The 17416-nt window shown below is 43.8% G+C and overlaps 1 protein-coding gene across 3 annotated transcripts in view; it reads right to left on the reverse strand.

Moving 5' to 3' along the window:
- APLP2 (amyloid beta precursor like protein 2) overlaps positions 1-17416 on the reverse strand; it is a 70195-nt gene that overhangs the window by 37241 nt on the left and 15538 nt on the right. The window lies entirely within an intron of this gene.

A 17416-nucleotide genomic window follows, 5' to 3' on the forward strand; every position in this document is an offset into this window, starting at 1 on the left:
GGTGATGGGGAAGCTTCCTGAACTGTGACACCGGAGTAGCTCTGGCCATCCCCGTTGGGGGAGAATGTAGACTGTGAGTCTGTGGAGGGTCTAAGGGAAGGGTGGGCGGCACACATGGTCAAGACTGGATGGTCTGTAGACCAAGAAAGGATGGAGTGCTGAGGGTTCTAAGTACAGAGTTAATATTTTTCAAATGCAGCTCTGATGTTCTCTGTAGGCAGGGGGATGGCTCAGGGAGCTGGAGAGATGACAGTAACTTGGGTAAGGCAGCACCGGGAGACAGCAAGGCAGGCAAGACTGGGTGACGATGGCTGGGGGGTGACCAAGAGGCAGCATGGCTTGCGTAACTCAACACGCAATGGTGTTGTGTGTGGAAAGAGAACACTAAAAGGGATTTCCATGAACAATTTTATCTCGTGTTAAGAAAAAAATCAACTATTCGTAGCCATCAATAGCTCACAAATTACAGGTGAGAAAACATTTAGGTTTGATGACAGTAAGGCTCTTCGTGCACCAGAAAAAACACAGGCATCCCTGCATCTAAAGATGTACCAATACTGATGGCTACATTCACAGTAAAGTTCTGTGGTCTCTCCTAATGCGTAAGTTCTTTCAAAACCAAAATTAAACATCTTTTTAAAATGTTAAAACTTGAGGGGTCGGGTTAGACTCTCTGGCCTATTATGATCTTTTCAAAAAGAGCAAAGAGCATTAGTATTAAATGGTTTTCCTATATTAACAAGAAAAAGTAGATTTGACTTTTTTTTTTTTTTTTGCCGTACCCTGCAGCTTGTGGGACCTTAGTTCCCCGACCAGGGATCAAACCCACGCCTTTGGCAGTGAAAGCACAGAGTCCTAAACCACTGGACCGCCAGGGAATTCCCTGACTTTTAAAATATATGGAAAACTGTGTGCTTTCCAGGCAAGTCTCCTGTATTTGTGCTGATGGACTGGTTACACAGACATGAATGGTCCTTCCAATTAGGAGCCTACGTTTGATTCTGAAATACATCCCGATCTTCTTCTAGGACAAATTTACCACCTACACGTTTTGCTTAGGAGCTTATTAAAATTAGCCTGCTTTCCAGTAGCGTGAGAGAAGGAAGCACGAACACTTGCTGGATAGCTGGGAGAAAGCTAATCTGGATCTAAAATGTCGCCAAGATCAATCAGGGTTGAAAAACACCTCAATTAAATCCAACGAGGAGAACAGTCAGCAACTTTATTAAGTAGAATAGACTGTCACCCCACTGTGATGAATAATCATCTGTTAAAGTAGAAGACAGATCCTGTGCGTTCACAATAACTGCATATGAAGCTACAGACTGGTGTGAAGTCCTGTCTCCCCCAAAGAAAGAAAAAACATTTAAAGGTATCTGTGGAAAGAAGGTATAGGTAGTACCTTAATGGCGTTTAATTCAAACAGATCATTAAAAGGTATAAAGATGCACACGACAAAGGCACTTAATTCTCACACTGAGCTGGAGATGTGCGCAAAAATGCCTCTTCTACTGGCCATTCTTCTTCTGGGAGCCATATCCGAGGATTAAGGCTAGAAACTTGGGTTATGATACAGAGGGAAACGGGCACACAGTACATAAGTGGTACATACAGAGACAAAGGCAAGCAAACCCCAGGGATGCTCTGTGCACCAAAACCAGTGTTCCAGCAAATTCCTTCCTTCCTACTCTTCAAAAGCTCAGACAGAAACGAACAAAGAAAATCCAGGAAGACATGATAAATATGTAAGCAAGAAAGCCAAATCTACAGGTTAGAAGGAAAGTATTTCCTAAACCGGCTATAAATGAACTACCACAGTTAAACGTGAAAGATGCTGAGCGATCCTTTCCAAATTCTCTCTATGGACTGGTATATTTTAACATTAAATAGGATGTCAGGGTGGTATCTAATCTTTCGGAAGTACAGGGGCGGGGGAGGGAGGCATTTGCCTCTTTAATTCCAGAAATGAATACAGGTAAGAAACAGCATCAGTCAATTACATGAGCTCACCCAGGCCACAGCCGGGGCACGGTCAGAACTGTGCAAGCAGTCGCTTGTCACATTGAAGATGACAGTCCACGTGTGGCTCGCTATGGCTGTTGGCTGAAAGGCCACAAGAGTTCCAAGTGTACGAATGCTCAGTTTACGGGTCAACCACTGAGGTCAATACATCGGTGGTAAGTGCACTTGATCTTTGTGCGGAGATGGTCAACAGTGCCTTCCCTACGGAGGATCTAAAATACCAGAGGTTAGAGCAGCAGGAAGAGGCAGCCTGGCAGCCAGAACGCCTCACATGGGTTACCACCAAGGAAAAGGAGGGCAACTGGAGCCAGTCCAGACAGCTCATAGGCTGCCGTGATTCATTTCTGAGTTCAGAAAGATTAATCCCTGTGGTCATCAGAGACTCTCAAGAAGGTATCATCTGTAATATAAAAAGCCTCTGCGGACCACGTCTAGGGATCAACTAATCAAACATACCCCAACCTTACCTAAGGTATAACAGGACCGCTTTTTCCTGTAATGTTTGTGCTTCTTTCCTTTGAAAATGCTCTTATTTAATGTGCTCTCCATTTTCTGAGGCACACACTGTGCCTTGACCCATTACATCAACGTATAAATCAATCTGTTTCCTAACCTAACATGTTACAAATGGGATTTCGTTGCCAAGTCAGCACTTCTGATATCCTGTGAACCTGAAATCCTCTACGAAAGAAAATAACGCCCTGTGCGTGGGCACTGCGGCCAGCCCTTGATCTATGCACACTGCAGCATTTTTAAGGTTCTGAAAACAAATTGCATCAACTGCTTTCCTAGCCCAGCACTTCCATTTTACTTAATAATTCATTCTTAATAAGAAATTCCATTTTATTAATTTGACTCAGCTACCCAAGGATGGAAATTCAACTTGGTAAAAAGTGCTTCTAGTAACTTGGTTGAAAACCTGAAATGGCTTTAAAGCAATAAATAAATAGAAACAAACATAAATCTGAACCTAACTTCAAACAGGGCCTTTAATCATCACCTCAAGAGAAGCAACTCCTGGGCCCACCTCAGCCCCACCTCCCTTCACAAAGCCTCCCAATCCAAAGCAAACAGTTAATCCATTACTTCCTTCCTCACTAAAGCTACTGCCCCAGATTCCAATTTGGCTGCAGGCTCTGTGAAAGTGCCTGCCATGGAGGGAGTATCCTCCAAAGAGGAGGGCTTTATTCTAATCCTGAGGGTGTCTGTTTCCTGCGACAGGAAGTGCTCCTGTGGTCCACGTACCGCCGAGGAGCAGGGCGGCACGGCTCCAGCTCCCATGAGAGCACTGAACGTGTAGCACCTACTCACCACCAGCACAGGAGTGACGTCAAGACACAGACTCTTGCTCAAAGACCCTCCTTTTTAAATGAAGAAGTCAGTAAAATGACAATCTATTCATGGGTGTGAAGATCCTGTATTCACTTCTGTTCGTTTAAGTTCTGAATGGTACTTCATGATTCCTAAATTAAAATGACGTAGGTCTGTGTCCGCAAACCTGCACCTAAGATTTAGCTAATCAAAGTTTAAAAAAATCCATAGTTTCAAGGTTATCGCCCCAATATATTGACTACAAAAGGGAAGACAAATTGCTTCACAGTGGAGACGCTGCCGTCAACCTCAGCAGCCATAAATTCGTGGTAAGAGGACAGATGAGGAAAGACACACCGAGGGACTGTCTCAGACTGGAGGCTATGGAGAAGAAACAGATGCAACGTGGGAGCGCAGACAGGATCCTGGAACAGGAAAAGGACACTGGTGGGAAAACTGGAGCAGTATTTGAATAAGGCCTGTGCATCCGTTAACACTGCTGTACCAATGTCAACCTCCCAGTTTTGATAACTGCACGAGGGTTATGTCAGATGTTAATACTGAGAGAGGCGCAGTCTAAGGGTACAGGGGAACTCCCTCTAGTGTTTTCGCAACTCTTTAAAAACTCTAAAATTAGTTCAAAATAAAACAGTGTTGATCTTTTCAAATCCTGTTCATCGCTTGCCTGAATTTCCACTGTAACTGGACGGTTTCAATCCGCAAAGAGAAGACACGCTCTTTGGCAGGGCGACGAGCAAGTATAATCAGAGCAGGCCCAGTACCTACCTGAAAATCTTAACTATTTATGCTGAACATACCCTAATGCAGTAAAACCCCATGCGTATATATATTACATTTGATTCATCTCCAATGGGAGGACTATTACAATTCTGCCCAGAACCTAACGTATGAGAAACTCCACTTCTGTTACTGTCCAAAGGGTGACTGTAGTTTGAAGTCCCTAGTGCATCTGCCTCAGCAGTACCGCGTGAAGCTTTCAATTTAAAAAAGCTCCAAGGACTTCCCTGGTGGCACAGTGGTTAAGAATCCACCTGCCGATGCAGGGGATACGGGTTTGAGCCCTGGTCCGGGAAGATCCCACATGCCGCGAAGCAACTAAGCCCATGCAACGCACCGCAACTACTGAGCCTGCGCTCTAGAGCCCATGAGCCACAACTATTGAGTCCATGCACCGCAACTACTGAAGCTCGCGTGCTCTAGGGCCCGTGAGCTGCAGCTACTGAGCCCGCATGCTGCATCTACTGAAGCCCGCACGCCTAGAGCCCGTGCTCTGCAAGAAGAGAAGCCACCGCGATGAGAAGCCCGCGCAGTGCCACGAAGAGCAGCCCCTGCTCACCGCAACTAGAGAAAGCCCGCGTGCAGCAACGAAGACCCACTGCAGCCAAAAAAAAAAAAAAAAAAAAGCTCCAAACTTCAAACATTTCAACACACTATTTAATAAAATATCAGGATTCTTGTTAAGCATTTTCCAGCTTGAACAGCAAACCGAGAAACCTGTTCTTAAAAGTGACAGTTTACGTTACGCCAACTGAAAATCCTTGGCTTTTTGTTGTTGTTGTTGTTAACATTTGAACTTAATTCTAATTAGAAGCTTGTGAATTAGGGTTAGGCGGAAAAACTCTGAATGTAAAAGGCCATTATTCTTCCAGCCATTATTCTTCCACTGACGTATGCCAGCTGTTAGGTATCATTTTCATAGGCAGTAATTTATACAAATAATCCCTGCTTTTATTAGAGCTGTAAATATTAAAATATAAATGATGTATCATTTCCAAGACTGAAAATGGTTTAGACTGTCTCCAAGGCTTTTTATAGGAACATGGTAATTTGTCCATCTGGATTACACTGGGAAGGATCCAAGCACCAAGATTTAAGAGAGGTCTGTCTTTCTGTATGTGTCTCTAAGATAAGAGCTAAGAGTCTTTTATAAAGGAAGTTACTGAAATACATAAAACACTTTCAAGTAAAAAAAAAAAAAAAGGCAGAACAGTGTTTATGGATCTAAAATTCTCAAGTGAACAAGTTCTTTACAGGCTCCTGTGTTTCTTTCCAATTGCCTGTAATAGGGATTCCACGAAACAACCTCCTCGGGTACAGAGGTCCCAGGGACGTGGCCCGGCCAGCCGTCACCTTCCGCTCCTTCCACTCCTGACCCTGGAGGAAGTACGCGATGTGACGGAGAAGAGCACGGGCTGTACGAGGTGGACACACCGTGACTGTGTTCCAGCCCCACCACTGACAGGCTGTGCCACGTTTGGCAGGTTCCCTAACCTCTCTGGACCTCAGTCTCCTGTCTATAAAATAAGGACAATAGTAACTACACACCACAGTGCTGTTTTGAGGTTTAAATGAGTTTAACACACGCGAAGTGCTTGAAACAGTGCTTGTTACATAGGCGTTCTTCAAGTGTTGGTGGCTATTAGTATCAGGCTTTACATTTCTTTATCTGTAAAACAGGGCTACTGACGTACTATCCCTCTCAGGCCTGTCGTGGGATTAAATTAAGAGAATGCACGTAAGCACTAAGCACAACACCCGACTCAAACCTTAGCGTCGCTATCGTCGGCTGGCTCCTGAAGATGTCATTTTCTCTGGCCACGAGAACCAGGGCTTAAGTCATGGGCACACCACGTGACCGGTCATCCTCCCCAGACCCACGAAATGGGGTGAAGGCTGCACATTCCTTCTCTACCTTTGAAATCTGGACACGCCTGAAGAGGCCTGCATTCACACTCCACACTTTATTTTCAGGGAATTCAGTCACCAAATGTTTATATGACAATTTAATACTGCCTTACCATTTAAAACCCCCCAGAAAATCACTGGGGGGTTGCTGGCTTCCTAGTTCTGGTCCAGCTTCCGGCCAAATGGAAGTGAGGTCAAAATGAACCTGTGCTTTCTACAGAGACACTGCTGTGATCACGAGGGCACTACGTTATTTCTCTAAATCTGTTTTCTTGAGGGATATCCCCTTGACTTACAAGCTAAGTAGCCTCACGGAGGTTATTTAGTTTCTCTCCTGACCCCAGTTTTCACTTTTGGGCAACATAAATATGGCGTTACCCAAATGTTAGGTATTACAATAAATGACACCCACAATATTAGCTCTGGCTCACACTACGGCAGACAGAAGTCTACTTTCCTACAGCTCCTGATGCATGAGAAACATGGCTTGCAAACAAAGACAGCTTCTTCACTGAATAAAAATCTGCATGATTCCAAACAAAAGCAGTAATATGTCACGCTTTGAAGGCTGCTACCTGCAGAGGTCAGAAAGCCAGGAGGATGGAGTATGAATATTAACATCAGAGGATCTCCATGGTGTGAACCTGGTCTTCCCCTTGGCACTCATTGGCCAGTATTACTCAGGCAGCAACCAAGAGCCTACTAAATAAACAGCCTAGACAGGGTTGGCGGGAGGTGTGTAGGCATGTTTCCTAAACCTTAAAAGGCTGAAATGATTTCAAGTAACAAACACCCAGAAGTACAGATGATTAAATATTAGTCATTAAATATGTTCATTCTAAGTCTTTCTTATTGATTCACAGATGACAGAAATACTACAAATGACGGAGAGTTTTCTGTTGAATATCCAAGCACAAACCTGGCAATATTCTCAGAAGTTATAAGCTTACTTCTGGCTGATTTGATGCTCTATAGTATTTTGTTTATTTTAAAGGCATTAAGTCAGTCATTAAAAATTAGGTAATTTGGGGGCATATTTCAAATATTTCATGCACTTGAAACAATAAATCACACCTCTTTTTAAAAAATTCTATTCTTCAGATAGAAATATTTCACTAAAATAAACACTCAACTTAGTGATTTTTACCAAGGTTAAGTTGGGAAACTATCTAACATGTCAGCTTTGGCTGAAATGCTCTGACTTCAAGGTGTTACAAGCACAAACATCAACAGCCAATGTCAGACATCTGAACTGATTTCACTGGATCTTTTTTCCTTTAATACACTATCTGGGAAAAGATAAGAAGAAGTGACTGTCCTGAATTCTAAGGTTCTCTTCTTTTTTACCTTTGCTTTAAAATGTTTTTCATAGGATGGCAGCAGTAATAAATGGGTAGTCTGTTTTTTTAAAATGCTCCTTCCATAATATTAAGAGCTGACAACTTTATCTATCTAAAATGTTTTTCTTAGCTTTTACTATTCCATGAAAACCAAAGAGTTAGCACTTTATTTCTAAGGTTCTGTGACGCTGAATGGCAAGAAAGAGCAGAAATTCCTCCGTGAATAACCCATATCTTTCTTTCTTTCTAAATAGAAAATAAGACAATTTGGCAGGATGACATTCACAGGGCAGGGAGAGGAAATGCACATTTAAAAATACAAAATCGGCAATTTCCATATGCTATTCTGCTAAACATTTCACTGTTTACTAGGTCAAGCAATATTCACACACCAATCTTGATGTAACAAATCACTTTGACTTCTAATGTCCATCAAAACAGCTATGAAAATAACACAAATATGAAAGAGCTCCACCCTCTCCAAGTTCAAATCAAGTCAGAAAGGCATCTTTGCCATGATTTATGCAGCATTTAAATGTAAAAGTAAATACTGTATTATCAGCTCACACCAGATCTGCCTGCAGACAATAATTCTTCCTGTCTGGGACCCATGCCCATGCACATTATTGTAATTATCAGCAATTTTAAAAAATAAAGCAATAAAGCGAGTATGAGCTGCTCGTCAGCATGCTTACTGCTTGCTGTCTCTGCCATTAATTAGCCTTCCTGGGTACCAGCCACCTGACTACTAAATAAATGCATAAAGGAGAGCAGGAAAAGCTACGCCCAAGTAAAAAGAATAAATAAAAAGGATGTAAACGTGTGTGTGAACGCCCCCCAGAGGGGAAAGCCCAGGAGCACTTCTGTCCCACTGGTCAGGTGGGCTCCTGGGGAGCTATGTCCACCCTGCCTTCCGAGACCCACTCTGACCACAGCATTCTGAATCATCTCAAGGCAGAACATATCACTCACTCTCGTGTTCCAAGAGATTCCAACTCTTGACGACCCCCGCTTCCTCCCCGCTCCCTCCATCAACCCATCTGGCGATGGGCACCACCCTCCTGGGCACAAGCCAGGGTCTCTCCTGCCTCAAGGCTCTCCACCTCGATCTCTGCCCCTGCTCTTCCCTGAGCCGTCACGTCTCCCCTTTCAGGACCCAGCTCGAATGTGCATCTCTGGGGGCCCTTCCCAAGGACAGGCCCCACCCTGCCGGTGTTTTGTTTTCCCCTCCAGCAACAGGAAACCACCTGCTCATTCACCTGCACTGCCCATATCCCTCCAACAGGATGCAGGTTGGCAGGGGGTGGGGCTGTGTTTGGGGGGGGGGCATCCGGGTTTTCTAACCTCGGCACCTGGAAACAGCACCAACTACCTAGTAGGTAATCATTCACACCCAAGGAGGTGACTGTCTGACTCTGAAGGCTGTGCTCTTGTTTTCCCTCCAACACATTTAGTTAAACTAGTAAGAATTAAGCAGATACCACTCAGCAGCGATTTCTAAATGATTAACACTGTGCTAGCCTTCACGTAAGTACATCTGTAATGAATGACAAGTAAAATGAAAACAACTCAGGCAGCATGGCAAGTTTCCATTTTTTATCTTTTGCCACTTGAGTCCACGTGCCCAGCCTGAAAAGCCACCCACCACCAGGTTCCTAGCGGAGTCCTCCACCCCAAGGCGGCCCTTCCAGCCTTTTCTCCCACTATTTATGCCTCAACATTTCTAAATGACAAGCTTTACTTCCATACCTTTTCAGTCCGGACATCATCGATCGACTTCCTATTCAAAAGGATTGAACTCTTAAACCACCAGACCCTATGTTCACCCACCTTCTTCCCCTTGCTCTGCTGGTCAAATCAATACTCCTATTTACATGATTATGACATAAAAAGGTACTACGGGGGCTTCTCTGGTGGCGCAGTGGTTGAGAATCTGCCTGCCAATGCAGGGGACACGGGTTCGAGCCCCGGTCTGGGAAGATCCCACATGCCGCGGAGCAACTGGGCCCGTGAGCCACAACTGCTGAGCCTGCGCGTCTGGAGCCTGTGCTCCGCAACAAGAGAGGCCGCGATAGTGAGAGGCCCGCGCACCGCGATGAAGAGTGGCCCCCGCTTGCCGCAACTGGAGAAAGCCCTCGCACAGAAACGAAGACCCAACACAGCAATCAATCAATCAATCAATCAATCAAAATTTTTTAAAAAAGGTACTACGGTTCCAGCTCCTTCCTTAGGCATCTGTTTTCCCCCCTCGGCCTCTGCAAGGCCATCTCTTCCTTTACCTGCCTGTACTGACCGCTGGCACTCAGCCTGCCAGGAAGATCTGCGGAGAAGATTGGATGGCTCTGATCCCTTTGCTTGAAGACAAGGCACCGTCCTCCTGCTTCAACTGCGCTGACGGCTCTCCAGGCCTGAGCACAGCTGCCACTCCTGGGACTGATCACAACCGTCCTGAAAACCCCTTCCCCCTTTTCTCCTGTTCCCAACTCAGTACTCTGCTCCTTCTTGACTTACCGCCTGCGTCAGTGGCTCACCGCTTCCCACAGCCTCCCGGAAACTTTCACACGTGAAACTTTTTACCTTACGCACACACTTTGCTGGCAATTTGGACAAGCACTAAATTGTAACCTGGACACAATTTTCCCTCAGAGTTTAAGATACGGAGCTAGGGCCTTCTAGCTTCCGGCACTGCTGCTGGTACATCTAAAGCCAATTTGATCCCTCGTTCTTTATGCAGGTCTGGTTTTTTCCTACATGGAAGTAAAATCTTACCAATCTTCGGTATCCTGAGATTCAATTCTAATAGGCCTGGGTCTGAGTTTTTGTCATTCACTTGCCTGAGCGCTCAGTGGGCCACATCAATGTGGAAACACTCAGTCCTGGGTTTCCTCTCTCCTCTTTCTGAAATTCTTACCAGCCGCATCTTACCTCCTATAACGATCTTCTTCCTTTCTTACCTCTTCCAGATTCTTTCTGTTCCCTTTCAGAACGATTTCTAACCAGATTTTTAAATGTCTGGTATCACATTTCTAACCACCAAGAACTCTTCCTTGTTCTCAGAAAGCCTTTTTTTTATCGCAAACTATTGTTTCACAGAGGAAACCCCCTCTCCTCTCTGAGGTAAATATCAAGAGCCTACTGAAGTTACCTGCCTGTTCCCTGCACGGTCTTTAAGCTGCTGTTCCCGCATCTGTTTTGTTCTTGTTCAAGGTGTTCCTGAAGTGGCTGGAGACCCTAAGTCATCTAACTCAGTGTTGAGGAAAGGGACCCTGCTGGTCATGGACAGACCTTGTCCAGAGAGGAATCCTTCAGCTCCCTGACTGGGGCCCCCGAGCCTGGCTGCTGCAGGTCTGGGGGGCCTAGGAAGGGAGCCTTTCCCCTCTCAGTGCCTCCTGTTCTGCTGCGCCTGGCGTCCCGAGGAAGCTGAAGTCTTCTCCTGAGGTGCGGCGAGGTGGGGTGAGGTGCGGTATTCAGGGCCCGATTACTCATGTTTAGCTTCAACCCCTCCCTGCCATTAGCCTCACCCTGATGCTTCCCATCCCTCATTCAAGGTCTGCTCTGCAGATCAGCTTGCTTTTACCTGGTGTCCCTGCATTTAGGTTCCAGCTTTTCTGGTCTGCTGGCTCAGTCACTAGGTCCATCGTCAAGTCTGCATGGACATCTTTTCTTCTCTCCTGTTCTCTGTCCTTGTTGGTCTATTCACTCTCTCACCAGGACAGAGTTAGAGCTAGAACCCTCCACCTGCACCCTCCACCCTCCATCTCTCTCTTTTTTTAAAAAATATTTATTTGGCTGCGCTGGGTCTTAGTTGCAGCGTGCAAACTCTTCGTTGCAGCATGCGGGATCTAGTTCCCCGACCAGGGATCGAACCTGAGCCCCCTGCGTTGGGAGCGCGGAGTCCTGGCCACTGAACCGTCATGGAAGTCCCTCCACCTGCATCTCTTGAGGTGCAACAATTCAAAAGCCACTAACTATGAATATATTTGAAAACTAGAGATGAGAAGTATTAATAAAATTGAGAGCTTCTATCTTGATTATTTAAACATAATGCCTTTAAGAAAATAAAACTCTGATCCTTTCCTCAGATTATTTGATCATTTTACAGTTATGTTACAGTCAATATGCTAGTCACTGGGTGTTACGAGCTGAACTGTGCCCCCCTTAAATTCATATGTTGAAGTCCTAACCCCATCACCTCCAAATGCGACCTTATTTAGAAATAAGGTTGTTGCAGATATCAGTAATTAAGATCAGGTCACACTGGAGTGGGGTGGCCCCTAATCCCACCTGAATGGCACCCCTATAAAAGGAGGAAAAATGTGAAGAGACAACACACACACACACAGGGAGAATGCCACGTGAAGATGGGAGTTATGCTGCCCAAAGCCAAGAACTATCAGAGCCGAGAGAAGCTTGGGACAGATCCTCCCTCAGACCTTCAGAGGCAGCGTGACCCAGCAGCACGTTGATCTTAAACTTCCAGCCTCCAGGAACAGCGAGACAATAAATTTCAACTGCTTAAGCCACGCAGTCTGTGGTACTTTGCCACGGCCAGCCTAGCAAATGAATACGCTGGCTAAGCGAGTAAGACTCAGTCTAAGTATTTGGGGAGCTCACCGTCTTAGAGACAGGATCCAGACCCAGGGAAGCCCAGGCCTATAGTGTAACACTTACATTATGCACAAGAGGTAAGGAAGTGGAGACGGCGCCGTCATCTGAGAAGCGCTGCGGCAGGTGTAGGCGCGGGGCTGCGGGGGAGTGGACGGCTAAGTCTCCAGAACCCCTTCCCCAAGGAAACTGGGCCGGGGCTCTCCTCCAGCGCCAGCACCACAACGACCCTGCTGGGCATATTTTAGAAGGTGGGAGGGTGTGATGTGGCAAGATCAGGTGGAGACAAGGGGGCCACTTAGGAAGCCTCTGCATTCATCCAGGAGATTATACATGTTGAAATGATAGTATCTCAGATATACAGAGTTAAATAGACTATATTGTTAAAGCTCATTTCACCTATTTTTGCTTTTTAAAAAAAACGTCAACTAGAAAAAGTTACATTTCATATGTGGCTCGCCTTTATTTCTATTGGACAGTGCTGTGTTAAGTGTTCAGCTAACACTGTGCTAGGGGAAGACACGACCGGAACGACTTTTTTTCATTTACCTGTAGATTCTGTTTAACTGCAGTTTCCTTTCTTCCGTTACGAAGGCTAGCAAGAGTTTCTGGCATTTACAAGAATGGGGTCCTTGGATGGCTAAATGGGTAAGAGCCACAAAGCTTCTCTAAAGAGGCCAGGCTTGTGCAAAAGAGACAAGTGGTTACAAGTAAAATAACGAACAGGAATTAGACAGGAAAAAGGACCCTGAGACACTTCTTCTTAAAAAGGATTTGGTATGGGTTATGTAAGTGGGTAAAGCAGTGCCAAGAGCCCAAGTTCTTATTTTATCCAACTGCTGGAGGGTGGGGGAGGATGGCAACCCGCCTCCATCCCCCAACTCTTTAGATCCTACAGATGGTAAAAGAAGCCTGATTGAGACATTAACAAACAGACAAAACAGAGAAACAAAAACAAAAAGACACTCTCTCAGGCTTCTGACAACCACAGAACAAAACCCAAAGGTCTTCCAAAGACCAAAAAAAAAAAAAGGCCAGAACAGATAGAGTATATATGATATGGTACTCACATCACACAGGAATTTGAGTCAATACACATTTGCAAGGGCCTTATTAGAGCAGGCTCCAGAGACAACAAATTGAAGAGTCACAAGTTCTCACCCACATGGAGGCTCGGGGTGGTAAGGGAGACATCACGTAAACAGAATAATCCTAATATAAAAGGAAAGATTCCCAAACTCTATAGTAGTAGTAGTCTTACAAAGTCATCAGAACTAGTTCACCTTGAAGCCTTCAAAAACCGGCAGGCCAAGCAGCTATTTAAGTATAATACTATCCGGTAACTTAGCACCCAAGCCAAATTTGGGCAATCCGTGGTGGCCTATTAGAATGATTCTCCTTCACCTTCCTTGGGAACAGCTATTAAGTAGCTCAATGGAAGAATTTTTGCAACTCACTTCTAACACCTGATGCCAGGATGAAAACAAGTGTTCATATTAGGTTAAAGTGAATTCTTTGGCCCTATGGAAAAAACGGGTTTCAAATATTTCCAAACGTACATAAGACTAATAGTAACCCTCACGTCACATCACAAAAGCCACACCTTAGTCTCAGTAATATTTAACATGATAATATTTTACTTGGCCAACAATGAACCCTACCTATGCTGGTATAAAATGATGTAATCGAGGTCCTATATTTGTATAGGACACATTACCTCTCTGATCACTTGTCTCTTTGTTTTCTTCCAAACATTTTCTCCCATAAAACTCCAAAATGTTCCAAATACTGATGTGATATCCAAAAGAAATTTATCTTCACAAATTACCAAGTAAAAAGGATGCTAGAAGTGGTACAGCTTTAACATTACCTTCTTAATGTTTACTGAAACAAACATCATTACCTCAAATTGACTCGGAGTCTATGTTCTATTTTATTTTCTATAGCTTTTCAGAGACAGGCATAGATGTTGCTCGCCTAGTATCAGATCACCGTGGGGATACTTTAGTGAGGATTCAATCGTCCAGTAGGGACTGGTGCTGGATTTATAATCTGCCTTAACTCCCACCATCCTGTGACAAATTTGCTTCTTCACTCATCACACACCCACACACACGTAATGGCTCAGCTTGGCTGGGAGCTTATCAGCTTTGAGTCTGTGCTTTGTATTTAATCTTTCAAAATCAATACTTAAAACATTTTAATCTGATTTTAATCTGTCCTACTATTTCCATTGTTTAAAAACAACACTAACCAACACTCAGTCTCAATGACTTGTATCAATTCACAAGATTAATCTTTCAAAACAACAGCCCAGCAGGATATTTTATTAATGTAGATCCTGAGGCAGCTAATCAAGCCTCAAGTAATCATTTTTCTTAAAGAGTTGCTATGAGAAAGAGACAGAGAGAGAGAGAGAGACACACGGAGGGGGAGGGAGAGAGAGGGGGACAGAGAGGAAAGAAAAAAAGAGTCGCTGTAAGGAAAAACATTCATACAGCATTAAGAAGAAATCCTCTTCAAAAGGGGGGAGGGGTAGGGCAGAGTCCAACCAGCCAATCAGTGAAGATTCTGCTATGAAATGTGGTTTGCAATTCACCTGAAAATGAGTAATAAATCGTTATTGCAAGAGGTGATTTCAAGCCAACTTTATCCTCTTTTCAACAAGCGTTGAAAACTCTGTGCCTCTAGATGACAGAGAACAGACAGGGGTATAAGACAAAATGACAACCCACACTCAGCCTCCCTTGGGGAGACTAGAGTCTCTGACAAATAAAGGGGGCCTGCTGCTGCCATATCCAAAAAAATAAAAATAAAGGAAACAAGTGTTGGCCAAGATGTGTGGAAATTGGAACCCTTGCCACTGATGGTGGGAATGTAAAATGCTGCAGCCCCTGTGGAAAAGAGGTTGGCAGTTCTCAAAAAGTTAAACATAGAATTACCATATGATCCAGCAATTACACTTTCCAGTACATACCCAAAAGAACTGAAAGCAGGAACTTAATGGCTGACAATGTAAAAATACCTGGAAGTAAACCCTATAAGTAGGTTCTTTAAAAAAGATAAGCTAGATTAAAATAATATATTTTTAAAAGACTGGAGAAGTGTTGACTATCATTTTTCCAAACACCTAAAATGCTTTTGTTTATCATCTTAGGATGATAAACAAAAGAAGCCAAAAAGTTGGCTTGGCCAAAAAGTTCCTTGGGTGTTTAAGTAAAAAGAAGACATTTTTCATTTCACCAAGAACTTTACTGAAAAACATATTCACCGTTTTTTTAAAATTTATTTATTTTTGTCTGCATTGGGTCTTCGTTGCTGCACGGGCTTTTCTCTAGTTGCGGTGAGCGGGGGCTACTCTTTGTTGCAGTGCGTGGGCTTCTCATTGTGGTGGCTTCTCTTGTTGCGGAGCATGGGCTCTAGGCACGTGGGCTTCAGTGGTTGTGGCACATGGGCTTCAGTGTTTGCAGCACGTGGGCTCAGTAGTTGTGGCGCACGGGCTTAGTTGCTCCACGGCATATATTCACCGTTTTATTCCACTACCTTCTGCCATTTTTCAGGCAACTTCCTAATTTCATCTTCCCAAAACTTCTAATCTTTTTTTGGTGAATTTTATTTTATTTTTTTATACAGCAGGTTATTAGTTATCTATTTTATACATTAGTGTATATATGTCCATCCCAATCTCCCAATTCATCACACCACCACCACCGCCCCCCCCCCACCCCAGCTTTCCCCCCTTGGTGTCCATACGCCAAAACGTTTTATCTTTTTGAGCAAAGAACTGTCCCAGGTGCCTTTTAGTCTTCCAGGGAATTGAAATTTTTTCCATTAAGAGAATTTTGTAAAGACTGAAATAAATGGAAATCCAAAGGTGCAATGTCCAGTGAATACAGCAGATGAATCAGAACTTCCCAGCCAAGCTGTAATAGTTTTTGCCTGGTCATCAAAGAAACACGCAGTCTTGCGTTATCCTGACGAAAGATTATGCGTTTTCTGTTGACTAATTCCAGATGCTTTTGGTCGAGTGCTACTTTCAGTTGGTCTAACTGGGAGCAGTACTTGTTGGAATGAATCGTCTGGTTTTCCGGAAGGAGCTCATAATAGAGGACTCCCTTCCAATCCCACCATATGCACAACATCACTTTCTTTGGATGAAGACTGGCCTTTGGTGTGGTTGGTGGTGGTTCATTTCACTTGCCCCACGATCTCTTCTGTTCCACATTATTGTACAGTATCCACTTTTCATCGCCCGTCACAATTTGTTTTAAAAACGGAACATTTTCATTATGTTTAAGTAGAGAATCGTATGCGGAAATACTGTCAAGAGGTTTTTTTCTCTTAACTTACGTGGAACCCAAACATCAAAGCGATGAACATAACCAAGCTGGTGCAAATGATTTTCAACACTTGATTTGGATATTTTGAGTATGTCCGCTATCTCCCGAGTGGCATAACACTGATTGTTCTCAATTAATGTCTCTATTTGATCACTATCAACTTCAACTGGTCTACCCGACCGTGGAGCATGGTCCAGCAAGAAATCTCCAGCACAAAACTTCGCAAACCACTTTTGACACATTCGATCAGTCAAAGAACCTTCTCCATACACTGCACAAATCTTTTTGTGCATTTCAGTTGTTTTTACTTTTCTTGAAATAATAAAGCATAATATGCTGAAAATGTTGCTTTTTTCCCTTCCATCTTCAATATTAAAATGGCTACACAAAACTTCACCAATTTTGATAGTTTTTTAAAAATGCATACTGATATGACAGCTATCACAATACAATCTAACAAAACTGTTTCAAATGAAGTTAAAGACAACTAAGCGCTACTAGAGACATCTTACGGAAAAAACCAAATGAACTTTTTGGCCAACCCAATATATGTTGCCCTCAGCTGTGTGCTATGTGTTCTGTGCAGTGCCCTGCATACAGCAATTTAATAAACGTCTGCCAATAATCATGACCATGAAGAACTCCAAATGAACCAGTTACCAGGGAAAGTCTTCAACTCTGGAACAAGTTATACCCAAAGGTTCTTTTAAATGTCAATCTGAGATACAGCTAGAAGGATAAAAAAGAGATATCTACTGCATACTGTTTGCATTAAAGAAAAATTAGAAATGTAAATTATAAAGAAACAAATAAATGACAGAATTAGAAGACTCTTGTTTTTACATAAAATCCTGAAAAGACGGGCAACTTCAAAGATATGCATGTTATTTTGGGGGCGGGGGGCAGTTCTGTCACTAGAAAGCTAATAATTTATACAAATCTCAACTATTTCCAGTGTTTTAGGAAAAAATTATCCTTAAAAACTTAATTCTAGGCGCACCGCGGGCGGGCCAGTGAAGCCAGCGGCCCTGGCACGTGATCCGGGACCGGCATGGTCACTTGGTGGCTCCATCTGTCTGTCCGTCCGCGGGT

This window comes from Eschrichtius robustus, chromosome 11 (assembly GCF_028021215.1).
Source record: "Eschrichtius robustus isolate mEscRob2 chromosome 11, mEscRob2.pri, whole genome shotgun sequence".
NCBI lineage: Eukaryota > Metazoa > Chordata > Mammalia > Artiodactyla > Eschrichtiidae > Eschrichtius > Eschrichtius robustus.